The sequence below is a fragment of the Xenopus tropicalis genome, chromosome 9 (genome assembly GCF_000004195.4).
Source record: "Xenopus tropicalis strain Nigerian chromosome 9, UCB_Xtro_10.0, whole genome shotgun sequence".
Classification (NCBI taxonomy): Eukaryota; Metazoa; Chordata; class Amphibia; order Anura; family Pipidae; genus Xenopus; species Xenopus tropicalis.
In genome coordinates, this window is record NC_030685.2 from 22001421 (window position 1) to 22023163 (window position 21743).

Here is a 21743-nt window from a genome sequence, read left to right on the forward strand (position 1 = left end):
CCATCACTTGGAGGACCGCAGTGGTGAGACGATGCTGGGTGATTGTAACAAGGCTGCATGTTGTCACTTATAATACTTATTCTTCTTAAAAGAGACAGAAATGTAAAGGTTAACGCCCTTCCTGGCCGTGACACTAGTATGTAGTATGTAGACTAACACTTCTATTACTATTACAACTATCGCCATAGGTGCTGTGATTTGAAAAGGTGCGCACAATAAGGTGTGTCCTGCTGGTCACATGTTTCCTCTTTTACTTTGTAGCTGACATGGAAGTGGGTGAAAAAAAAGATCAGACTTCTCCTCCATTTTGACCCAGAAAATTAAAAAAAAAAATCACCAACTAAAACAATTTATCACCTTTTCTAGAAAAAGTACAATATTAATAACATTGGCATCAAGCATAATTTTACAGGAAAAAACTGGCCAGGTGGCAACCCTAGGGGACATATTTATTATAGCATGTAAGCCAACATCACTTGTGATGTTGCCTATAGCAACCAATCAGATCTTTGCTTTTGTTTTCTTGTAGGTGACCGTTGAAATCTAATTGTTGATTGGTTGCTGTGCATAATGTTGGCTGCAGAAGTAAGAACTGAAAGTTGAAGAATAGAATCACAAAACGGTAATATACTGCAAGGTAATTACACTTCTTTTAATGCAAGCAAGCAGTGTTCCATTTTGGAAGGGATGCACTGAATTGAGGATTTGGTACGGGACTCGGCCAATATTCGGCCTTTTTCAGAATTATAGTATATATGCCCCTAGATGTACTGGCTGGTTAGTTTGTAATTTCCCATGGTTCCCTCACCTCCCTGAACTCTTACTATACCCAAGGCTTCAGTATATGCCCTCTCTACTCTCACCAGGTGCAACACCCTATCCGTTGTGATCAGGGGCTGTTAATTATGACTCCCAGCATGCAGCAGTTGGACTGACAACATTTTAGATTTTACATTAATAATAAGCTACACAGCTTTAGAAAATATTGGTAGCACTCAGATTAACCCTCTGCCTAGGATGGTGGTTGAACTTTATTAGTTGAGGCTTCCATTGGAGGTCTAACTTTAAGGCTCCTATTATGTTATAATGAGACTACAGATGTAGGAAAACATTAATGTATCATTCATTCAGCCACCATAGAAAAAAAAACAGAAAGGAAAAGAAAGTTCTCACCATAATTGACCTTCAAACTGAGCTTTCCCAGAAAAGTGGCATTACCCAAATCTAACCCCTCGTTGATCTTCATGGTGGGCTTTCAGATATATCTAGAAGATCACTTTTTTTCCCGCAAATCTCACTCTGGGTGGCTTTTTGGCTGTACCCCCCTACCACTGCTCCAGGCCCACAGTGGGTAACTATAGAGGAACACCCATGGTTGTGGGGGCTTGGAACATTAGAAATCCCCCTTCTCCGGCTGCTCTTATCTACACCAGCGAGTGGGCTGGGAGCAGGGGATCCAATGGGGGGGTGTAGTGAGGGCCAGGTAGGAGATTCTGTACATATCAGCCCCCTCCAAAGATTTTTTGCGGGGGGGGGGTGGGTGGAGGGATAGCATATTTGTTATGCTACTGGGAGCAACCCCACAGTTTGAAGACCACTGGACTAGTGATATAGTATTTAGTGCAATAATAATAATAATTCAGCATCTCTCAGAATAAAAATGCAAAAAGGTGAATATAATATCATGAATCTCACTGCAGTTTATCAAGCCATCACACATGTATAATTACAAACCTTTAGATACTCAGAGTACAGGGAGAGGTCACACCACACTAAACATTAATTATTCCATCATGCTCGACGTTTAACTTGTTGACTTTTTTACTTAGGTCATGTACAAAGGGAACTAGGCACTAGTTTGAGAGTCATAACTGAAGAAGAATTAGAGAGGTAAGAAACATTCTGATATTGAATAGCACAGTCCCCCAAACAAAATCTAGTCTTGAACTCAATTATTTTTAATACTTTACTAATATAAAAACACCACAAGCTCATAAATTACTAGCTGACCTAAGCGTGATGTATTTTCCAATGAAGCTGCAAGTAAAGATGGGTACATGACTTATCCGGCAGATTCACTTAGTGGGATGATTTTGTTTTCAGTGGTTTGTTACAGTGCTGGAAACCAGCACATGGAAAACCACAAACCAGCATGGAACCAGATCTGAAAAGCATCATTTAGAATGTATAATGATTCTTTGTTCGGGGTTCGATGCTCCACTGGTTCTAATCCTGTCATCAAGGAGATCTGTTGGATCACTGATAAAGTGCCCAATCCCACAGATTTCTCTGTAAGCACAAATATGCAAGTTTCCTGCCAATTTGTGCAGAAACACAGCCCGCCTAAAAAGCAAGGCTATTGAACAGTTTAAATCATACAGTCTCAGCTGTCAGATCAGCATGGAAATGGAAAAGAGGCAAGAAATGACCCAGAGACGCAGAAAAGAAATGTACATTAGAGAGTGTGTGAAAGAGAAGCAGACGGAGCTTGAGAGAAAGTGCTGGCGCAGCTCTCAACCTGTCTGTTTCCAAACACAAAGCAGCCGCCTTTTAGTTAAAGCCAAACCCACAGCAGTCCCTTCCCACAAAGCCACACACTTCCAGTCCGGCAAAGAGCTGTGTATGTGTTTCCATGTCAGTGATACATCCTCCACACATGGGCAACTGGCCATACCCAAGGTGATTGCAGGGACTGTCCAGCTCTACTTGCAGTCTGAATGGGTAATCAACACATTGTTCGAAAATGCATCCATAGCATTCTTTGACTATTAGAGAATGCTATAGATGTAGCTGGCATTTAAGGAAGTCCAACATCTTTGCTTGCTCTCCTGTCTAAATCCATATGAATGATGACTTGCAAAAGTATTTACAACCTTATTACATTGCTAGTGAAATCACAACTAAACCCTAAAGCAAACATTCCCTTTTTTGTTCCCTGGTTCTGACTTTTGAAACAACATAGCAGGAGTCAGTCCTCCTCAAGTTGGCTTCTACATAGTTTCAGGAGTAAGAGCAGTGTAGAGAATATAAACAGTCAGACAATTTTTGTTTTGTTATATTACAGATAACTTTAAAACCATTGATCGTTATAAATGAATGTAAATTGGAAAGTTGCTTAGAACTACATTCTCTTTCATTATGCAGAGATCCCTTTAAAGGGCAATGTCACATGGGATGTTAATGTGAGCTACAAAAAACGCAAAATCCATGCTATCACTGGCTCGGATGAGTGATTTAATACCCTCTGAGGCATTTCGGGGTGATTACACGATTTGAAAAATTTACATTCTGTGATTTACATTGCAGGCAATAGCATTTTTTTTTTGGCCGTTAAGGTGAGCGACAATACAGCCCATGTGTCCTTGCACTAAGAAAGGGACAGCATTCACAGTACACAGCCAGACAGATGCTGCTTTTAGTAGCAGTTACATTTACAAATAATAAATAATAATAACTAAATAATAACTATTCAAAATGTTAAATTTGTTTATATTGGAAAGTCGATAAGAATTATATTTTCTGTCATTTTTATGCCAAAATATAGACAAGTGGTAAACCTGGCTTTAGATACTGCATTGGTACAAGTTTGAATACAGTTTCTATTTATATTTTTGCCATAGGAGAATATCATGTAAAAGGATCATAACATTGTAGTGCTCAAGTTAACCCAGTAGCGGCTTAAATTCTATTTTTACAAGTTTAAAACTTGGTGGTCACAAGTTGCCTTTCCTTTCATTGCTTACTGCCTCTCTGTTCCCACTCGGCCCCATATACATCATGCCATTAAAAGAAGCCACAGTAGTTAATTTAAGCCAAAACTAGTAACAAAGTAGGTGCCCAAATATGCTTTCAGTACACTCAGTATAAGTTGAAGTGCAGGGCAGGGTATAAAGTGTATAAAAAGAGTAGAGTTAGCTATATTGCACCTTCCCCAGCACTGTTCTGAATTTCCACAGGTCTCTGCACTCCAAAATAAAGCATACAGCCCCACAAATATAGCGCTGCCTGGTTTTGGCAAAACTCTATAAGGTGTGGGTGTCATGTAGGCACCATGCCTCCTACTCATTCCCAATCTTTTGTGTTTAGACTTTGGGGCACCTAGCTCTCAATGTCCAGTCTGGCGCTAGGTGCACATGCAAGTGCTTTTAGAATGAGCAGTAAGGGGTGTACTTTTGCTCCCTAGCACTTGCGTCCGTGATTGTAGTAAATTAGCCCATCCCTTGCTTCTATGTCAGTGTTGTGCCACCTTCCTATACCTTCCTTCCTATATGCCACTTATACTTTCTCTATTTGTGTATGGAAAGGGAATTTTATTAGAATTGCACACATACAGATGTAAGCACACCAGTACAACCCAACAGGACAGACTGTGCTTTCAGCACTCTGTAATGCTGGTGGTTTCCGCCATAATAAGTGGGGTTCCATTGTTCTCAGTAATGACAACACTTTTTTTATCTGTATGGGCACAGATGATTAACCCACCAATTGCTTAGCACACAGGCAAAGTATTTGGAGCCAAGCTGTGAGCAGTGCTCTTAAAATAAAGATTGTGCTGATATAATGGCAGTGAAACCAAAAGGCATCTTTGGCAATCAAGGAGAGGTGAAGGGAAAAACAGAGATTGTAGAGTATGTAGGTCCCCTTTATTGGACACTCTTACCTTTTGCAATTTGACATTAACTTTAGGGCCTAATTGTAGCTTTCCCTGCAGGTAGGGTATTGAAGATTGCAATATATAAAAATATATAATGCCCTGGTACAGTATTGTCCAGCATTTTCCATCAGCTAAAGCACACATCTGGGGCCACATTATAATTCAATTATAAAGTCCCCTAAACAGCCCATAAAAGTATTTTGGCATAGTGGTTAGAACTGCTGCATTGCGGCACTAGATTCTTGTATTTAAAGAGGTAGTTGCTCCAAACCTGCTCCCCCTGCGCCCCTTCGTGCCAAACTGTATAAACAAATAATTACCCTGCGTAGTTAAAAACAGAAGGGAAATGAATGGCCAGGTCGTAAATTACATTCAAAAAGTTACTTTGAAAATATTCTAGCTTGCAGTAAAAGATATTTCAGTGTTCAAAAGCTATTAAACCAATGAGAGCGTTTTGATGTAATAAAATCAATAAATAAATGTGCACCTGCTGCAGACTATTGAAGTCAGAAATGCCAACCCCCTCCCTTTGCAAAATGTCTCTCTCCTCCACAGAGATCCATTGTTCTGACTATATATATATATATATATGTATATATATGTATATATATATATATACAGACATTTTTCTCTTTTCCTTTCACTGCCTCCCCCACCCTGTGTGGTTGAAAAGCAAAGGATCCGCCACACACAGGAGCTCACACATGCACAGACCCTTCCGTCTTGTGTTTATGGGGGTACAATTGGGAATTATGTGCCTTCTGCATCTGTAATTAGAGGGAGGGGCAGGACGTGAGGGCTTAGGCGTAAGTGATGTTTCTTGGATGCACACAGACAGTTGAAACAAAAAATTCTTAAAGGTCTGGGGACATTGGGAAGGGAAATTCAGCAAAGAAGGCATGATACAGCACTCACTCCACTTTAAGGGCGGAATATCTGGGGTGTGGGGTATTTGGGGAATATTTTTGTGCAGTGCTTTTTTAATATTCTTTAAGATGATGGGTGGCACAGATTGGATTCTGATTCCCTATCTTTGGCCCAAATGCTGCCTCAGACCACTGTGGGGAATTTGTTTTATTTTTTTTCTCTTATATCAGCACCCAAGGCTTGACCCGCCCCCCCCCCCCCCATCCTTCCTAGGTATGGGCTCTTGGGTGCCTATATAGAAAATATGGCCCTGGTCTGCATTGTATATTCCAACACTATGAGTTGAAATACAGAGTCAGACTGGTCTGTCAGAGTACCCAGTGAATCCCCAGTGGACCTCAGCCAAGGACAATTCCCATCAGCCCTTTTCTTATTTTCACCATAGATCATATGAAACATGTTATATTTGGCACAATCTGCATCTAACTGTTATGGGAGTGGGCCCTCAATACCAGTTAACCTCAAATTTTCTACCAGTTCAGAACTTGGTAGACAATTTCCTTGTAGATTTTGATGGTAGTAGTTACTTGCTTTGGACTTCAGTTTTGCCAGCCACACATTGTAAATTCCTCCCCTCCTAACTGATTTAGGTGGTACACTCCTATGAAGTGGGCAGGGCTACAGAGTTATTAAGGAGTGTTTCTGGGATTTTTTTGGCATGTTTGCAGAAATACTGGTGTGAAACTGTATGCATAATAATGGTCAGATTTGACCCTTATAAGGAAACTTTGCATTTGCAGATATCATGCATTGACTGCAACTGACTGTATTTCTGTACCCAAGCTGCATATGCCTGAGGCTGGCATGGGCATTACTAACGTGCTCTGAAAAGCAAGAAATTGTGAGGAATTTACATGACCTACAGACTTCTATTTAGATTTCTAGTTCAGCCAAGGGTTAGGTTACTATGTCCCTTCTAAACTATTCCCTCCACCCATAAACTGTTTGCATAGTAAAAGAATAGGTCACTCTAAGCATCTTTGTGATATACATTAACTAAAACTTTTCAGTGGATTTAGTTATTTGTCAGTGTAATTGCTGTGGACACCAGTACACTTCTGGCTGTTTATATTCCTTGCACTGTTGGTTCTGACTACTGAAGCAATGCAGCAGAAGACTGCTGATGAACAGAGCTGGAGGATAACTGACTTCTACTACATTGTATTACGAGTCAGAACCAAAGAACAGAAAGGGATAAACAAATCCAACTTTCAATTGCCTTTGCGAATATCTTTAAACCTGTAGAAATATTGTACAGGTATGGGATCTGTTATCCAGAATTTTGAAAAATGATTTCCTTTTTCTCTGTAATAATAAAACAGTACCTTGTTCTTGATCCCAACTAAGATATTATGAATCCTTATTGGTAGCAAAACAATCCTATTGGGTTTATTTAATGTTTAAATGATTGATTTTTTTAGTAGACTTAAGGCAGGAGGTCTGAATTACGGAAAGATCCCTTATCTGAAAAACCCTAGGTCCTGAGCATTCTGGATAATGTGTCCCATACCTGTGATAGGTATATTAGGCATTCAGGTATCTGTGGGCAGATAGGGGTGTCAGATCAGGAAGCAGATGGCTGCTCATGTTAATAAGGAGCGTGGGTATGGGTTTTATATGGGCTATCATGCATGTACTAGCCATGACTTGTCTGCACTTACTGGTAACCCTGGTTTGTTATCTGTGCAGCCTGAAACTTCCATCGAGGGTTGCAGAGATCGTTCCGGGGGATTCCGGACTCCGAGCTGATAATGGCTTATGCGGTTGTACTGCTAGGAAGTCACGGCAAGCGTTTTATGCAAGATTTCTGCTTTTAGGATTTCTGGGGACATACATGTGTTTTCTGTTTCATTGTTTTCTAAGAGAAAATGGATGTTTTTTAAGGATTCCTTTTTCTGTCTGTAATGCTTGCCATCTGCTCGCATTTCGTTAGGTATCACAGCTGAGGTAAAATGAAAGCTCAAATACTTTGTTCTCTGAAACCCTGAAAAACGATTTTTTTTACAATGTTCAGTCATTCTAAGCAACTTTACAGTTATATTAATTAAACCTGTTCAGTGGCCTTAATGCCATTTTTGTTTTGCTGTTGAGAGTAGTGTTTGTTTATCCATTTCTGTTCTCTGCTTTGGGCCCTTAAAACCATGTAGCAGATGTCAGTTCTCCTTCAGGCCTGGATTCTGCTGCACTGTTTATGGAGTCAGAACCAGCAATGCAGAGAATATACTATGGCAGTAGGAAAGTTATTATGCAAGAAGCTCAGTGCAGAATATGAGCCAGTACCAGCGTCAGGTTACACTGAGACTAGGAAGCAACAAGCACAAGAGCATTTGGAGCAATTTATGTTCATTTTTGTCAAATGGTTTAGTAAATATATAAAGTGATTAGTAAGATAGTGATCATTACTGTTTCCTATCTAGCCCATTAATCTATTCTTTCCTGGGATCAAGTGCAGGAACAACTCAAAAAAAGTAAAGATAAAAAGTACCTCACAAAAAAAAAAACAAATAAAAATTCTGCCCTAAATTTCCCTGCGTCCTATAGGATACGATCATAGTAGTCATCCTTTACTTTCCGGAATATTTATGCCAAGAAAGGGGTTGTTCATCTTTGAGTTAACTTTTCGTATGATGTAGAGGGTAATATTCTGAGACAATTTGCAGTTGATCTTCATTTTTTATTGGCAGTTTTTTCATTTTTCATTACTTTTTTGTTTCCCAGCTCTCCACTTTGGAATTTTAGCAGTTATGTGGTTGCTAGGTTCCAATTTGTGCAGACCCGGTGTGTTGGAAGCGCATGAAAAATAAAAAATAAAAATACAAAATAGTGCAATATGTTTCAAAAGTTAATGAAACTGAAAAGAAAGAGTTATACCTATAACTCTAAATAATGGCAAAGTGCAGATAAAATATACAAATGGCAGAGTGGTGTAGTTGCACACTCACCAGATGGTTGTTAAGATATGCAGAGGTAAGTAAAATCCACTGTTGATAGAGGTAGGTTCAAGGTCTCCATTCAGTTTGGGAAAGCAAAAGATAAAACAGAATATAGTGTAATACCCTTTATTAAAAATAGTCCTGCTGCAGTACAGGCTACTTACAGTATCTGGATAAGAACAAAACGTATCAAAGATAGCGCTTCCAACACACTGGGTCTGCACATGTTTTAATACCCATCCAAGAGGGGTATTTTCTTTGGAGGAAGCAGCAGGAGATTTGAGCACCACGCTTATTGTCTACATTGAAGGCTGAAAGCAATTAAGCACGAGGACACCTATAGCGCTGAGTATCACTCACAAACCTAGGTTCCAATTTACCTTAGATAACAGGGAGTGGTTTGAGAGAGTGGCTGATATATGAATAGTAGAGTGACTGAATAGAAAGATAAATAGTAAAAAGTAGCAATAAGAATAAAATTGCAGCCTCACAGAGCAATCATTTTTAGCTGCTGGAGTCAGTGACCCCCATTTGAAAACTGGAAAGAAACAAAAGAAGAAGGCAAATAATTCAAAAACTATAAAAGATAAAAAATGAAGACCGGTTGAAAAGTTGCTTAGAATTGGCCATTCTATAACATGAAGGGATGCAGCAAATTATGCAAAATGTAGCAAATGGTATACTACAAAATTAGTAAAATGTATAGAGCCCAAGCCCATACTTTAATTTTATTGTTATTGTTACTTTTATTGCTTATCTGCCTATTCAGTACCTGTAGTATGCTTATTCCAGTCTCTTCTTCACACGACTGCCTGATAGCTAGGGAAAATAAGACCCTAGCACCCAGATAGTTGCTGAAGTACCAAACTGGAGAGGTGCTGAACAGAATGCTAAATAACCATAAAAAACATAAAAAATTAAGATCCAGAATATTACTCTTTACACCATACAGGTATGGGATCTGTTATCCAGAAACCCACTATCCAGAAAGTCCTAAATCACAGGAAGGCCATCTCCAATAGACTCCATTTTAAGCAAATACACTACATTTCTAAAATGATTTCCTTTTTTCTCTGTAATAATAAAAATCCCAACTAAGATAGAATTAATCCTTATTGGAGGCAAAACAATCCTAATTAATGTTCAAAGGATTTTTTACAAGACTTAAGTTATAGGGATTCAAATGACCGGAAGACCCCTTATCCGAAAAAACCTCTGTCCTGAGCATTCTGGATAACTGGTCCCATACCCGCAACTAAAAGTTAGTATTGTGTGAAAATCAATATTGTGCCAATATTGTGCCAATATTGTAAATTGTACTCATCTAAATATAGAAGAATTGTGCTGATTTATTGAAAATTTCTCCAAGAACCCTACTAGTCCCGCCCATCTCTTCCATTTCCTACTGCCTCAGTTCCCAGGCTGTGCAGGGGGGCCAGTGGCTCTCAGCACACTGCACTGTAGGATAGGAACCAATCAACAGCTAGGCTGACCTGATAGGGAACTGAAGCCTGTCTTTGCTTGTCTGACTGCAGGGCTGTGATTGGCTATCCCCCTCCTACTGTGCCTCTGGCAGGGGCCGTTAGGACACACCCACCCCCTCATTTGACTCACGGACAGGGACCTGAGAGGATCTATAGGGAACTCCAATAAAAAGGCCACTTTTACAGATAGTAATCATTTTTAGACCAAAGTGAAACCAGCACCATATATTATTCATAATTGCCTACAAGATGAAAGGATAGGCAACCTACATGGCTTTTGGTTTGGCCTCATCCACACTAAGGATATTGGAGGGATTGTTATCTGCTTCAGTTGAAGAGAGTCAGTACAACAGCTATGTGGATCACTGTCAGGCCCATTATATTGATATCAGATGACCTGATCACGCTATGCATATTTCTCTGATACGACTGACAATACGCGGCATTCCATTACAGCCTTTGAGACTTTGAAGCAGTGAAGCCCAGGCCCAAGTCATAGCATCCCTTAATTCCGCAAGCAGAGCTGGTAGAGGATGATGCTTAGACCTGCAGTTCTGCAACAGTTGCCATCGTCACTGTTAATGTGCTAGAACCAAAATTGTTCCATTATTACAGTGAACCCATTCATCGTCAAAATTCAAATGTCCTGCTATTTTTTTTCTCTGTATACAGAATTGTCTGGGTCTTGGTGATCCCTCTCCTGTTAAATAGACCTTCTATATTCCAGAAACTGTAAGGTAAGCTTTTCCCTGTTAGCACTGTCTATTGCTCCCTCTCACCATGGTGTCACATCCATCCAGGGTATTTCTAGCAGACTCATCAGGAAATCACATACATACATTAAGACTCTCCTATATAGACAGCTTGGGAACGTATTGGGGATCTTTCCATTGCGGCCCTGGGCAGGCTACATTATGTTGGAAATGAATAACATGGGGCCCTACCATATGTGATTATTTTGAACAAACAATGTACGCAGTAACATTAGGCGGCCAGGGCTTTTTGTGCAATTTTCTGCTTTCCTAAATACATCTTATTTCTCTTTTTATCCCACCTGGAAGCAATTTGCCACCTCAGCTTGCTGGAGGAGTCGGCATTAGACAGCAGGTAACAATCATCTGGCTTTGCCCAGCCATATGCAACCTGCAGCCCTCCAGCTGTTATTGAACTGCAGTTCCCATCATTGCTTAATAGACTTTGACTTGTCATGAAAGCCTAAGATATGTTGTTCAGCATTGCTCTGCCTTTGCTTTTTAGTGAAGGCTTTTACCACCTCTGCTGGGAAACAGTTCCACTATTTCTGCCAAGTCATCCTTTTAAAGGATTCCTCCTACATTAATACACGACTTGGTGTTTTCGCGTTAGCGTTTCGATCATCTTGTCCTTTTTTTCTATAATCACCAGCTTTTCCCTTCTTAAACATTATGCACAACGTCCCCTGTGTTCCTGTAGGTGGTAAATTCCTGGGCACCTGTAACAGCCTAGGATTTGCTAGATTTTATGATCAAAAATTAATATTCTTCCCGATTAAAAAATAAACAAAAAATATTCTGACATTCGAGATATTTAAACACTTAGCTAGTGCTCTGACGATTTTTAATTATAATCTGAGGACATAGGCTCATTAAAGTTAATGAAGGGTTGTTTAATTTTACCTGGGCGGCAAGCAGGGCTGCAGCTGGCGCATATATATCAGTGCAAACACTGTATGCAGATAAATAAGACCCTCTGTGCACTATGTATACTTTATCAAAACAAACCCCAATCATTAAAATGGAATATTTGCCTGTTGTTGTTATTCTAATGTAACATGCAGCTTTGGTAAAAATCAAAGGCTGAAAACGCACCAGCTGATAATATAAAGGGGTTATTCATGGTGACAGCACTTGATTTAGGCACATTGATTTCCAGCTGCTTTATAAAGCTGAACTTTTTTTTTCTGGGAAGGAAATAAAAAAATAGACATGATATTCTAAGTAACAGATAAATGAACCCTGCAGCTTTCATACATGACTGTTTCTGGAAGTTACTGATGAACAGCGCCCCCTAATGGACTCATCTGACTTTAATGCTGGTACAACATTTCTGTAATCTGGGCACATTATAAATCTATATTTCCTTTTTTTTTTTTGTTGCCCGATTCAGTAATTGTAGAAAAGGGAGGGGAAACACTATCTATCCTACCTATCTATTCACCATCTATAAAATATTCCAGTCTAGCTGTGGTGCGGTAGACCAGAGCAAGACAGTTGTATAAAAGTTAAATATCAGTGTCCAGACAAATGTCTGTTTCCTTAAACATTAAAAAAAAAAAAATAAAAAAAAATAAATATATAAATATAAATGAAAGTTTCTGCAGTGAATGGCATGTCCTAAGTGTCTAACGTAGCCCTACAGATTACCTTGCTGATTTCATATATACATTTCATCACTTGAAAATCGACTTTACACCTTTAAAAAATACTTAGCCCATCTCAGGGCAGAGATAAAGGGGTGGCCTACCCACCTGATAAATATCAGGATTCATTTGAATTGAATAAATGGCACCTTCCCTTCCTGAGGCCGAAGGGTAGTAATGTCATTTCTGGCCACAGGTCACAGAACTTTTTTTTTTTTGCCTAGAATATCCCTGTATGTAAAACTGAAGTGACTAAAGCAGACTGAGAGCTTGTCAACAAACCACTTAATTAACAAATACCAAATGAATACATCTAACGCAACAACAGGCACAAATGAGATGGGAAGCAATAGTTATCAATTATACCCGGTATTGCTGTGGTGGTTCCCCAGTTTTGCCATAGCATCTTGGTGATTTTTTAAAAATATTCCATTTAGCAAAGATGATAATGTGGGCTTTCCTATCCAAATTTAGCCGTTTTGGAATGAAAGCGAAGATGTTTGCTTGGGAAAGGAAATGGCCAATCCACTTTCCATATTTACACTAGAAAGTGCTAATTCTTTGCCTCTTATTGTCGCTCATTACGCAGATTTAATTAACCCCCATTCCCTTCATTCATTGTAGGCCCGTCCAGAACAATACCTTTTTCTCGCTAATATCATTTCAGCCTTCGTTAATCATGCCTATTAGCTTTCTAATCTGGTGTTAACTGACCCGGGGGGGACAGGACGGAAAGAGCATTGATTTGGAAATGACTCCCGAACACAAATCTTCATTCCCTGCAAGAGGCAACGGCTGCACATCCCTGTATCCAGCTCAATGATTGGCTGGTGCTGTTAGAAATCTTTTATATTACAAGCATGGCATCTGTTATCGGAAAAACCCTTTATCCAAAAAGCTCTGAAATACAGGAAGGCCATTACATAAAGAGTTCTGTTTAAACAAACAATGGTTATATTTTTAAATGACTTCCTCTCTGTCATAAAAAGACAGGACCGTGTACTTGATGGCAACTAAGCTGCATGAATCCACGCTGGTAGCAAATCAATCCTATTGGGTTTTTTAAATGTTTAACATTTTTTTTTACTAGTCTCAAAAAAAGTACAAAAGAACCCCCGGCATTCCAGATGGTAGATCCCATACCTGTAATATACGCAGTGCATATGGCATGTAGGGTTCCACTGAACCCTAAACATATATTCCTATATTCTAATATTGTCTGAATCTGTATCCATAAACCTGTTCTTTCCCCAAACACTGTGTTTATCTCCTTTCAGTTGGCAAATAAACTGCTGTGCTATGGATAAATAACATTGCAGTGCTGTTTAACAGGTTGTGCCCCTGTAATGTACATTGAAATAATATGTATTCTACAATCACAGTATGTTTGACCACAAACTATGAATGCCTGTTAATTATAATTTTGATAAATGTAACACTAAGAATAGAATTATTCCATTCACAAGGAAAAGAAATATCCATTTTTAGAAGTAAAAAAAAATCCCTGTCTTTTCTAGACATGGAAACAGTTGGCAGAGCTCATTTCTCTGTTAGAGCTGAAAGTATTATTAACTCCCCCCTGTGATCTGCAGTACATTATAGCAGTAATAGTTTGGGGGGAAGTTAAAAAAAAAAAAAAGAATTTGCGCAGGAAATTTGGAAAGAAATGATGATTTTCAAAAAGGTTTAATGATTTCATTTAAACCACTGGAATTCATTGGATGGCAACAATGTTCTGTGTTTGCATCGAGACTATATAACCTGTTATCTGAGCACTAGCCCGGCACACAGACTAGAAGAACTTCGAATTTAAGGAAAGTTTAGCATTCAAAGATTTTTTTTTTCAATTAGTTTTCAATTAATTGATAAATCTAAATTCCTATGTAGGGAAACACTATATGTCAGGCAAGGGACAGAACTCACTTGTGAACTTACAGTTAGAAGACAGGTACTCCTCTTGCTTTTCAGTCTTCTGTTCCAGCACCGGGTATTATCCGGGGTAGTATAAAGGCTGGGCACATCCAATAGGGGTACAATTCTGTTATCCCGCAAACTGTCACGGAAAACCCGCTTTTTCTTTGATATCTGCCTGCAAATGTCTCTGCTGTAGTGCAGGCAGAGGCACGGGCGAATATGAGCTGCAGAAAAGGGGGAAAAAATTCCTAAAAAGGGGTGAAATAAAGGAATGATGAGAATCTAATGAAAGGGGCATGCATGGAGGTAACAAGGTGCTAAGAGTTAATGAAAGGAACAGCGGGTGAAAGAGAGAGAGATCTGTAGTAAAGGCTAAGAGGGTCACCCTGGTAGATGCTGAGTTATGCAGAGCAGCCTGAGATGTGTTACATAGCCCTGTGCTTCCTCTGCTCTACCACTTCAAGGCATTACACTTTTCTTTAGTTATCCCTCCCCCTCCCACCCTGAAGTATCACTCCTTCCGAGGCTCTACGGTGTGAAAGGAGGGGGGTCCCCAGCAAGTGTGTGTATGTGTGTGTTTGTGTGTCTGTGTGTGCTCCACATACCCACCACCAAGGAGCAAAATAGGGGAGAAGCAGAGATGGGACACTCGAGAGCTAGGATTCCATAGGAAAAACAGCTGTAAAATAAGCTTTGGGCAGATTATTGAAACCTGCTGTAAAATATGGGTTTCTCTGGCATTCACCTGCCAGGGGGTATGGGTACGGGGGCACCCCTCTGAGCTTGGACTTCATTGCATTCTGCTGTAACTTCCACACGAACAGAAATATTCTATTAGGGTATTCTGTGCTGGTAGTAACACATCTGCATATTCATGCGAGTGGAAACTGCCATGCTGCTTGCTATGGATCTGGGGGTCAATCAGCACCACCCTTGCAGGTCTTATAAAGTGATCAAAGATTTATAATGGCGAGAGACTTCAGCCTGTGTGCAAGGTGTACCTTGTCTCCCAGATGCCTGTTGTACTTATGGACTGCACCCAGGCCTGCCTATCCCATAGTACCTTCATATATGCCCTTTATATAAATATCATTTCACAGACTCTAAATCAGTGCCCCTCCAGTGGCCGGATTCACATGGAACATACATAATAGAATGCTTGACCATAAACCATCAATAAATAAGCTCCTTATTTTTGGGTGCTATGTCTCTACTGTACAGCGCTGCGTACAAGTAGCGCTTTATAAATAAAGATATACATACATACATACATGTCCAGACGGAAACACATATGCTGCATTTTCTGTTCTCTTTATCTAACAACTATAGAGGTCCTACATATATTTCTGTGGGAGCAGAGCATCCACCCTGTACCTATTAACATTACTACATGCAGAACTTGATCTTCTATAGAACAGCACAAAGTAGTGGTACAAAATACATTGCGGCACATCAGGTAAGGTGTGCATATGCCCATTGGATGGTGAACTAACTCCATTCAGCTTTCTCTAATGTCATAAATAACACACCACTAACTTTTTAGTCTGTATTAGATATAGCCTTACTATAATTCAGACAACTGCAAGCTGGCCACCAATGGCTGAACCTAAATATGGAAATCACCGTGACGTCATTGACAAGGTGTATTTGGCAGGATTGCACTAAATCTTGGATTTGGCCAATCCTTGGTGTTTAGCCAAACGCACTATAAACCCTTAATGTCATATGACTTTAAAGCATGTGTTTTAGCAGAGGCAATTCTGAGTAATGTCTATGGCAGGGTATTTTCTGGCATTTAGTAACTGTGATGAATTAACTGCCCTAGATATTCTTTAAGATGCAAAGCATATATATGTAACCTGGTTATGGGCCAAGGGTAAAGGGGCCTTGACCTCAAAGGGGGTCGACCACGTAAGTGGATTCTGTAATACACACACATATATATACATGTGGCTGGGATGCCTTCCCCATTGTAGATGAAACTTATTGTGTGCTGGCAGCCTCCTCCAATAGTGTGAATACCCTTATGTGGAGTCCTTTGTACAAGGTGCTAATGGGCCTTTTTCCCCCTCTTTCTACACAGGCCTATTGGAGAAGGATTTCCATAATTAAACAAGGAATTAGTAACAATTAGCTTGGTGTTTGCAGGTCAAAAAGAAAGCGAGTTGCTAGTAGCTTATAAAGGAGGGGTCATAGAAATGCACATTTGCATTTTCGGGACTATATCTTCGGCTTTATTCCGTCAGCTGAGAAGTTGTGCTTTGTTCTGCGGGCACAACTCCATGTTGTGGGTTGGGCAACAGACAGTGTTATTGTAAACTGTGCCTTAGCAGTGCATTAGTCTGATTTTGCACCAAAAACGATGTCATAATGCATCCCCCAGGCTTGAGGTGAAAGGCAAAAAACTGGCTTTTTGGCTCATTTTCACAGTGCGGTCCTAGTGCCGCTAATCTATATTTTTTTTAAATATAAGGTACACTGGTATTTTTTTTTCCTAGTGCAAAAGTTATTTTGTGATTCAAAAAAAAAAAAAAAAGAAGCCAGATGTGAACATTTTATTGGAAATTTAAAGAATGTGCTCAGAGAAAGAACTTACGAAACATGCAGCCCTCATTCAAACAAACATAGAGGGGATTGTGTCACAGAGTAACCCATATTGGTTCAACCGAAAAAGCAGTGTCTCCAGGGCATGCCAGTGCACAGACCCAAACTGGGCCAATTTTGTAGAAAAAAAAAATAAATATATTGCTATTGCTATATTGCCCCCTGCCTTTTCCTCTATCCACCACTCCCTTCGCCATTTCTAGGAAGCTTTAGTGCTCCAATTCTGCTTACAGGACACTTTGTATGGTGACTCAATGATTTAATGGTGTGGATGTGCTCATGGCTGGGAAAAACTGTGTCTGCGGATCTCTCTCTAGCCCGCCCCTGAACACACACACGGAGAGACAGGGCGAGGCATGGGAGGCAATATATATATAATGTATATGATCACACAGCTAATCAATATATTGCCATAATATATTATGTGCCTTAGCATTGTTCTGACACCCTGTGAATGAGGTAATTGCTGCACTTTACAGAATGAGACAGACCCGAACCCCCCCCCCCCGGTGGTCTTAAAATTTGTGGAACTAAATGTGCTTCAGATTTCGGATTTTAATGGCTTAGGGAAATCTCAAAGCGTCTTAGTTAAAATAAAAATCATGGTTGGATAAATCCAGCCAAGCATTCTACCATTTTTTGTGATAGTTTGGCCACTAGAGGGCGTTAAATATAATAGTCACTTATTAAATGTACTCGTTAAAGCCATCACTATGGCAGCTCTTAAACACAAGTATGCTAATATATAAATGTTCCTGGTAAGAGTTACCCAGGCTATACCCCTAATTAGACAATTTCAACATGATTTAAATGAAAACTATAAGTTAAAAAGGTTGTGTTTTCTGATAGGGAAGCAGCAGCAGCAGCCAGTGCTGTCCAACTTATTACATGTAGTGGGATGATTATTTCTCATATAGCATGTTTTAGGGCGGTTTTAAATTAAAATGATGATGTCATACATTGAAATGTATAGAACCCCTGAGCAGACTGGTGGCCATAATAATGCCATGGAGGGCCACATTAAGGCCTAGGCCTCCTGTTTGACAGCCCTGGTTGCCACTTGCTCATCACAGGCTAATTGTGTGCTTGGAGTACTCAGTCTTCCAGGAATCAGCGGGTCCCGTGCTGCTAAGTTTGCAGGGCCTTTCCCCCCAGCACACAATAATCCTGTGCCGCTGGCCTGAGGGCACTGCCAACAGTAGAGGTTCCAGTGAGAAAAAATCGCCATGTTTGCACAACCACACCCTGATCCACCCAACCCCACTATGCTAAAACCATGCCTACAGTCCACCCAAAACCCACCCACTCTCTCACAAGTCCCACCCCTTGCAACTTTTGTGTCTCTTTGGGGCCCTCTCTGCCATGGAGCTCCTGGCGTTAGTATCCCCCTGACAGCACCCTTGACTCAGCCTTATCATATGCTTTACCCATACATACTGGATTGGGAACTTATCCTAAAGACCATTTAAAAGCAATATATTGTGGTCAGAATATATTGTAGTGTTCCTCCAATGTTTATGGAGCATGGTTTTGCAGACAATATACCATACAGTGGTGTAACGTGATGTTACTGGGCCCCATAGCAAATTCAGTTTAGGGCCCCCGTACATTGGTAAGCTGACCTATTCTACCAAGATATATTGAAATTGCTCATCAATTTGGGTCTTACTGGGCTCCCTGCAGCCTCAGGGTCTGCTTCCTCTGTAGTTACGCCACTGATACTATCTCCTCTTTACCCCCAGGTCTGATGACCATCTTCTATTTAGGCCCAACTCACATTAGCACCAGTGAAAGCAGGGTTGGTGCCTGTATTTCCAACTACAAGTGTGCAGCTTCCTTTAACATGGATTGTATTTTCTCAAGTGCTATATAGCAATCACACGAATATGGTGATCATGTCACATTCGTACATTCTGCATGTACTAATGCATCCAGCCAGTGATAAAACTAGCTATACAGCAGACCCCACTGTTGAGGGGAAACCCAGGCGACAGTGGGGCCCGGACCACGGAGTTTGCTGTATTGCAGTCCCACCTCCCCAGCCCCTCTCCACCTGTTTTTTAAAATAGCGGCACAGCATGTTGTGGCCTGGGAGTGGGCCGGGTGGGAAAGGAGGTACTTTTTGTGCCAGGCCCCCTCAGAGGATTTGTTTGCAGAGGGGCCACTGTTAAGCAAACTGACTGATCTGTTACCCCAATGCAGTGTCGGACTGGCCAACGAGGTTACCAGGAAAACTCACGGTGGGCCCTCCTGCTCCTGACCATTTGGACTACTTCATGGTCATTCCCTATTGCTGAATGAAAACAAAGAAGAGAAATAGATGAAAGGATAGGTGCTAGCATGTAAATAAAATAGGCTAGGAGAGGTTTGAGTGAGGAAAGGAGTTTGGAGAGCGGGCCTATGGTCTAAGGTTTCCTGGTGGGCCCCAGGGGTCCCAGTCCGACTCTGCCCCTACGGGTGCCATTCCAAGGCAAGGGCCGGGTGGCACATATTCACAATTGAGATTTGTAGTGTATTTGTGTAGTATATGAAGAAGGAGCTTTCGTATGTATCAGTAATGAAGAGAAGAAAGTGTCACGGGTGTTTGCACAGTGGGAAACCAGACGGTTTATTTTGGGTGGGATAGTTTGAGGTTATTACAGGAAAAAGTAGGTTTCTGTGGTATTTGGGTATGGCTTAGAAGTTATGTGCTACTGAAATGTGTATACAGTAAGGGGTGCATATTCTACATTCTTGTATATGCTGTAGCACTCTGCGTACACAGCCAGGAAGATATCAGATTTAAGGATGGATCCAAGGACAAAATAGCCACACATTGGGCCCCCTCCCATCAATTAGTTTATTTAAATAACTTTCTCCATGCGGGAGAGCTGGATTTCACTATGTCTGCCCCACGTTGTTTGGTCTGCCACTTAAATACCAAGCAACCGGACAGTCATTAGCGAAAGGGTGGCACACATTGCTCAGCACCACAACGTTGTTTGGATAACACAACCTGGCCACCTGTACTGATCTGAAGGCTTACATTGTATGTGTCCCCCCCCAGAGGATTCTGGGAACCACACTCGTTTCTGTGCCGTACTGAGTAAACAGCACCTCCTCTTCAACTTAATATGTTCCTATTCTTCCCATATAATGGCCGTTATTTGACATTAACTCCCAGCCTCATTAGGAAAGCTGGCATGTCTAGAGCCGCCTTCAGGACCCAGAACCTGCCACTTTTTCCGACGCGGGTGACAGGTGTGATGAGGCTGACACTTAGCCCTTTGAAAGGTTTTTAAATGTGTAGCGTCAGCTTGTGTGGTCGCGAATGAGTCAGAGGTATCTAAAATTAGGAATCTCCTTTCAGAGGCAGTCCCTCAGCATTTTCCTGCAACTACTGTAATCCGTGCGAGGATGATGTGTAAATGCGGGCGGCGAGGAGGCACGGTGGAGCGTAGAGCAGGGGACATAAATCACCCTCTCCAACAGCACACAAATCAAAGACTCTCCTCATAGCAGCCATTTCTGAAAGCTGCGTGTAGCCTGCGCATGATTTATTTCAAAGTCATCAACTCTTTTAACGAGGCGAAGCACTGTGGTTGTAAATGCCCTTGCCCTTTCCCCAAGAGCTTACTTTCTAGCAGGCCCGGACTTGCAATCTGTGAATTCTGGCAAATGCCAGAGGGGCTGCTGTAAGATGCCATAGACAGTCACTATTTATTGGGCTGGTGGGGGGCTGTTTGGGCCTCTGTGTACTTGGAATCCCTGGGCCTATTTTCAACCCCAGTCTGGCCTGTTCTCTAGAAGCTTGGGGCAGATCATAAAACAATAAATGATATGGAAAATAAATCAATCATCGTTGTGACTTTTAGGCCAGAATCTGCATATTTTAGCCCAGTTCAGCCAAGTGTGTCAGCTGAACTTCCTCGAAAAGGTGGGTTTTTCTGGAAGTATTCGGAGTTCAAGAGGCTACAGGAGAGGCCAACCATTCCTGGCACATCACGGGGCTTCTTGTAAGGAAGAGTGGGTGGAATTTTTGAAGTAGTGAGGCACTGCACACCAGTCATTACAGCAGCCATTCAGAATTGATATCCAGGCTTGGAATGGGATTCCAAATAGGCCCTGGCTCAGGCACAAAGAGGCACCGACAGCCCCCCCACCAGCCCAACAAACAGTCACTGGCTATGGCATCTTACAGCAGCCTCTCTGGCATTTGCCAGAATCCACAGATTGGCAGTCTGGGCATGTTTATATTTCTTAACGAGTTTTACATATTGATATGTGTGGAGTAATGTACTGGAGTAAAGTATGACCCTATACCTTGTAATATTGGTGGTTTCTCTATTGTATTGGGTTGTCCTTGGCCACGTTGTTGATGAATTAACAGGACTCGAGTCCCACCTCACTGCTTGTTCCATTTATTTCTGCCTCTGTTGCCTGGGGTTCCCTTAGCAGTAGGGATCCAAAGAGGAGCAAATATCACATCAGGTGAATGTAGAACTCTATAAAAGGTTTTTTGAAGGTTTTACTGTGAGATGGACAGTTCTACCTTTGCTTTATCTTTCTCATTGCAAAGCTAACTGCCAGGGTACCAGAGGATCTGCCGATTGACCCTTAGCTCAAGTGGTCCCCAGTGAAAAACATTTCTATCATCTATTTTTTTTATTTCCATATGAGATGTGTATGATAACTATTATATTTGTCAATATCTCATCTGTGGGCACTTGATGTCAGGTTCTCTGGGGCCATAGGGAGCCTAAACTGACTATTAACTGCTACTTACTTGCTGTCAGTCCGTAACCAAAAGCAAAGTTTCCCCATGTTTCTACATAACCCTCACCTAGAGT

General features: G+C 41.0%; 1 protein-coding gene and 1 long non-coding RNA gene across 3 annotated transcripts in view; one reads left to right on the plus strand and one right to left on the minus strand.

Moving 5' to 3' along the window:
* ntn3 (netrin 3) overlaps positions 1-14774 on the minus strand; it is a 63539-nt gene extending 48765 nt beyond the window's left edge. The window contains exon 1 of one of the 2 annotated variants that reach the window (XM_031892968.1): positions 14332-14774. The gene's annotated coding sequence lies outside the window, so the exon portion shown is untranslated. Of the gene's footprint in view, positions 1-14319 lie in introns of both variants that reach the window. The other variant, XM_004918004.3, reaches the window with a different exon arrangement.
* On the plus strand, positions 535-11207 carry LOC116407541. The gene is made up of 3 exons (XR_004220401.1): positions 535-622; positions 1830-1890; positions 10671-11207. It is a non-coding gene; the product is annotated as an uncharacterized LOC116407541 (long non-coding RNA).
* Positions 14775-21743: the final 6969 nt, after the last annotated feature.